Source organism: Manduca sexta, chromosome 7 (assembly GCF_014839805.1).
Source record: "Manduca sexta isolate Smith_Timp_Sample1 chromosome 7, JHU_Msex_v1.0, whole genome shotgun sequence".
Classification (NCBI taxonomy): domain Eukaryota; kingdom Metazoa; phylum Arthropoda; class Insecta; order Lepidoptera; family Sphingidae; genus Manduca; species Manduca sexta.
Genome location: NC_051121.1, coordinates 12,095,073 through 12,101,356, shown reverse-complemented (window position 1 = coordinate 12,101,356; position 6,284 = coordinate 12,095,073).

Here is a 6,284-nt window from a genome sequence, read left to right as displayed (position 1 = left end):
CAAGACGCGTGCAGGGACTGTTAGCCGCTAAACGGGAAAGTTTAATGAGCTCTGCGACGGTGCGTATTCGATTCCCAGCGGGTCTGGTGTAATTAGTAATCTAATGGTGGTCAGAAGGCTTGAGTAGTCATTTTTTTTAAATATTTTTAATAAAATTTTAAATATAAATCAGAATAGTTGGTAAGGTGTTAAACGCAATGGAATATACGTTTCCACAGATGATTTTGAGGCGAGAAACTGAGAAGGAAATCACTTGGAATGCACAGCTTAGAAAGGAAGAAAGAGGAGAATATTTCTAAGTTTTATTTTTTAATCAATTGACCTAGTTTTCCTGATCGTAATCACCTAAAAGAGTTGTGGATCACTACACAGGAAAGCATAGTAAAGAGTACGGATGAAGTAACTTCACTTTGGTCTAGACTAGAAATAGGATCTAGTAAAACTAGTACCACCCACTTAAACCATTATCGTATATACTACGGCCTACTATATAATACGGCCGCTATTAAATTCTTTTTTGTAAGAATAGTGTAAGGACGAAGTACGGGGTCGGCCATTTTTCTCGGCACCTCGAGTCTCCCTCCAATGTAATAAACATAATTGTAACATGTCGCAATGCTATTCTTCTTGTAATTTAACCTACAGGGTTGTCTTAACGCCACATATTATATCAACTGTTCTCTGTAATTGTATTTTGGAATTAATTTCATATACCATCGGCTCAGGAAGAATCGATCATAATTATGACGCTGAACATCTTACGTGTAAGGATGACGAGCCAGTCAATTCTCGCTACTGTGTATGGGCGGTCGTAGCACGCAAACAAACATACACAACGTCATGCTTTTATCCCCGAAGGTATGCAGAGAGCGCAACCAGGGCACCCACTTTTCGCTGAATGTGTTCCGTCCCATGATGTGATAGGAGGCGGTTGCAGCGCTTACTAAAATATGAGTGGGATGCTCTTCTAGTCATTCAACGGCAATAAAAAAATCGTCTTGTAGATAGCTAGTAAAATAATATTGTTAGTCACTACCTACGCGGTAGCTAAGCCAATTTATTAGAATACTAATAACAGCCAAATTCCATCCAAAAACTTGTGTGTTTTCGACAGAAAATGAAGTTAATTCCTCGAAACCTAGAAACTTATAGGTTCACCATTACACCAATACATCAATTCATCATAAATTTAAAATGCCTATTTCTATGAAAAAGGTCAAGAGGTACCATATTACTCGATGTTTCTCACAAGTAAAAGCTCAGTACCAAGATGTAAACGTGATTAACGTAATTTAAAGCTCTTTGAAAGCTCGCACGCCGGGGAAGTGGGGGAGGAAGTTCGTGGCCCGTGACGTCTCCAACTTAGATTGAGAAAATTTAAATTGCACCGGCTGTACGTTTTTCAGAATTTATTATACTGTTTATTTAGGGTTCTCGTATTGAAACCGTATATGTTTCAACGGTATTGCAGTAGTCAAAATAAGAAGTAAGAACTGTTCAAATTTTAGGTTGGTCAATACTTCTTACTAAATTACTTCTAAAGCTTGTTTATTGTTTGAATTGTTTAAGCACTTACTGTTGCCTATGTTCCGAAGATGATTTCATTAGAAGCCACATTATCTGAGTGATAAGCTTGTTATGTTGGAAACGTGCGTTATACAGTAGTAGACACGAGCTAAAGCTAGCAAGGTATAAACAATTGTTAACATTGTTTTGTTTTGCTCAAAAAGATTTCGCGGAAATCCGTTTATGTTAAAATAAGATAATGATTCTATGAAGAGCTATCGGGAAAACTTATTCAATGTTTATCGCCTTTGTTTCTGCTGGCTTAATGTTCCAGTTTCGTAGTTTCGAAGTCATTTTATAATAGTTGTAGTTTTGCTTTCAAAGTTTTGGAATATTTTTCGGGGTGTTATTGTGCTGATTATTTTTGCTTTCGTAGTAACTAACCAAAATCTATTCTGTATTATGTGTTGAACATACACTCATTTATGTGTAGTGCGGAGAAAATAATAACTATGCACTTGTGAAAAAAGATTGACTCGTAACGTTTAAAATACCCAATTAATAAATCATACCTACTATTGTAACATTCGGGTGGACGCGGTGTAGGATTTTAGAAATATCTTTCAAACGTAAGCTAACTTCGCTTAAACAGAGTGCAAAATACATCCCTACCTTCATCTTCAATTGGATCAGTGTTGAATTAAGATTTTCCTGGTGTAACAATCGTATAAGACCTTTCTCAGCAATGTAACAACAACAGTAGGTCATTGGATAAAAACAGTCCAATACCATTAATAAAATACTACAATATCGTGAACAAGAGGGTATTCAAAATTAATTATTCCGAATAGATGTTGCGGCAACCCTGCACCAGACGCGATTAAGGCCCACCACTAAGTTATTGGTCCAATATCCACAACAAAGAGGCTTGGGCACTGTAATGCCCAGTCTCGCAAAGGGGAAATAAATATTTGAAACTGCTTACGCGTTGGAAAAAGTACTTGTAGGAAGTCGCACACTTATCTCTACGCACACTTATATATTAGCTAGCAAATAGCTTGCCTGTTGCTATGTCACATCGGTCCCTAAACTGTTAAATTTTAAAGCAAAAATTGCTGTAGTCGCCCTAATTATATGCTTATTCTATAGTCCTTCAAATGAGAACAATATTCCTTATACACGAGTTGCGGTGGGATATGTAAAGGTTTATGAATATTTTTTAAAATAATCAATTCTAGGTGTTATGAATATTTTAAACTCCTAAAATTTTGCTTATGAAATTGTCTGTTTCATAGTGTTGGATGCAAATAAAAAAAAGATGCACTGAATCAAAAATTTTGATGGCATTTTAATTGTAAAATTAAAGACACAATATTCTCATTATAATAAAAATGAAACTACCAAAGTTAAGATAACATATTGTAGAAATATGATGTCTAATTTTTTTTTACACAGCGTGTGATAGAAGCCTGTTAACATTGCTATTTTATCGCTAACGTCGAATGCTATACGGATCGTTGTATGTGCGCTTATCTTTAAGATTATTTGTTTTATTACTACGAGGGAGAAGGATTTATGTGTTATTGAATATGAATAATAGATAACCATGATAGCTCTTTGGGGATGCAAATATTATGTGTGTAAAGTTTGTATCTTTGAAATTGAGGTCTTACGCTCTCTGAATACCAGTGCTATGTGGTCGTCATGACACAGCTTATCCTACGTTGATCTAATTGTTGTGGTTATGGAATATTGTTTATGCACTTTGTTTTTTAAATATATCACGAAGGCTGCAACGGTAAATTATTCCTCTTCTGATGCCATAGTTAAGTAATATAATAAACAATAAACGTTAAATCTCATTCAGTTTGTGCATGCACAGGAATTACCTTTGCTACTATCAAATGAGAGCAACAGTGTTTGCTGGTTAGCAGAAAATATAAATAAAACTGTGATATACGATCAAATTTCGTTTCTAAAAAATATACACCTGAAACGACCGTCGTGTCGATATTAGAAACGTTGTATAGAAACTAGAACTCTTTGCATATTGGACTTTGCCTAGACCATATATTCCTTTTATTTATGTTTACACGCGAATAGTTTGATCAAATAACACGTTGGTTATACGAGTCCAAAAACTGCGCTAGCAATATATCGCGAGTGTCGTAAAACACGGGTAGGCGCAGGTGGGTAGCTAGGGAAAGGTGTGGGGCACCGATCCCATTCAACGGCGTGAAAATTTAAGTATAATAAATGAAATTTGAATAGGGTACCGGACTCATTTTTATTCTTTACTATTATCAAATATTTATGTTATATAAATTATAACACAAAAGGAATTATTAAAATCCGGTAAAAAATCAACAAGTTATAAGTCTTTGAATGTCGGTGGAAGGGGTAATTAACAAGAAACAGAACAGAGAAAAAATACCCACATTTGACGTCATCGGGAATTGCGACGCGTGCGAAAGAAAGAGATGAAGCGATATCCCCACAACGCGCCCACTTCTGCACGTTGCAATATTTGAAATATGAATGACTAGCTCATTTTTTAACAAATTTTTAATTAATTTTCGCAGGAGTGCTTCTTTTTCGTGTTATTAACCATTAAACTTAAATAATAAACAAAATCAAACATAGGCCGGTTCCCTATTGTGAGCGTGAAAGTTGTGGCACATAATTTTATCCAAGTTTTAATGTGTAAAGAATTAAAAAGGTAAAATTTGCGATAAAATACTATTGCATTCATTTTTAGATTGCGTTACTAAATCAAATCACATACTTTCTTCTTGAAAACAACATTTTACCATAAGTTATTCCAATCATAGATGTCAAATAAAAAAGTCTAAGTTTCGAACGAAATGACGCTTTATGTTTACTTTTTTATTAGTTTTAAACCAGTAACGTTACATTTTTAATAAATTTCCTCACTCAATAATATATTGCATAAACTTCAAAATGACCCCCATACGTAACCCAACTACACATCTGTCTTACATAGGTAAATCGAAAAGCATCTTCTCATTTCAACCTTGGAAGGGAATAATCTCGTTAGACAGCCCGAAATGTAAAATAGCATGTAAATCCTGACACGGACAGATATAATCTGAAAAATGGTCCGTTGTGTTCTCATTTCTTTCATAAACTGTAATGGCGGCGTTTTATTACTGTTTTTGTGGTTGATTTGCGGTTAGGTGTTTGTTTATTATTTTCTAACGCAAAGTGTATTAAGGGAGTGTGGGTCTAGATGTAGCTTGTTTATGAGTGTCAAGGGATAGGCTGCGGTTTAGGTTATAAAAAAATACGAAATATTATTGTCAATTTATGAAATTTTGACTGCCTCGGCGGCGTTATATAACCTACGGTACGACTGCAGTGCTGAGGTCTCGGGTTCGACTTTGGGTTGGGCAAAATGATTTGGGTTTTTCTACTCAGTATCATTCCGGAGTCTGAAATTTGGGCTCGATATGGCGATGGACTCGCCCCCTATCATATCATGGGACGGAATGCACATAGTGGCTACACCAGTTCACCTCTGCTTGCCTACAACTATAAAAGGTGTGAGTGTGTTTTTTTAAATTTATGTCTCTTTATTGCACACGTGTAATACTACAGTGTCCAACAAAATAAAAAACTCACCGGAACCTTGTATGATTGTTAATACTGTCCAATGAACTTCAAATAAATCTTTTTCAAAGAAACACCTGTAAAGTCTAGACGCTGATCGTTGAGCTGTCTATCCCATTACATAAGCTATAAGCCCTCGCTTCCAATACCAATGCGCGAGATTTCTGACGTATGTTACTATTGGCACGAAATTACATCCTTTGTGGAAGACGTTAGGTTTGAACGGGATTGGAAAATGAACTTTATTTGAATTGTATTGGTGTTATAATGTTTTATCTGGGGTCGATCTTATCTGATATGCGTAAGGTATATAAGCTATCTAAAATGCTAAGCTGTAATTAAATGTTCTAGGTGTGTTGCTTCTGTTTATGAGTAATAGTGATGCCTCATCGGCCGATTTGATCGCTTTATTGTTCATTTGTCTAAAGCACACAGCACACTTTGTAGCCAGTGTAACTACGGGATATAAGACTTAACATCTCATGTCTCAGGATGGCGAGCGCAGGGGAATACCAAACAATACTTTGTAATTCAAGGTGTTGGATGGTGTTTCTACTGTTTATAGGCGCCCGCCTTGCCATCGCTTACCATCAGGCGAACGGAAAACTCGTCTCGTCATTCAATATAAACGTTTTTCTATTTCTAGGACTGGGTATTTTACGTTTATTAATTAAGGTTTCTTTTTGTTTTCAGGTATTGCGAAGGTGTCAGTTGGTTAAAGCAAGTACTTGAAACAGTTACCTTTTTATTGGTTATTTGAAACTGTCTCCATACCAAATTTTATCTTAATACGTTGGGTAGTTTTTGAGTTTAAGACGTTCAGGCAAACGGATGCAGCGGGGGACTTTGTTTTAAATTATATTTTTTTAGAACTTTTTAAGAGGAATAATCCCGACATACATCATTGTTGCATAACTTTAACCGTTTACGCAGCGCACGCAACGGAAGCTCTCAAAACGAATAAATTGTCCCCGTATTTGTAACATGTTTCATTACTGCTCCGCTCCTATTGGTCATAGCGTGATGATATACAGCCTATAGCACCCCATAAATAAAGGGCTATCCAACGCAAAAAGAATTTTTCAGTTTAGACCGGTAGTTCCAGAGATTAGCCATTGCTGCTCCGCTCCTATTGGGTATAGCGTGAT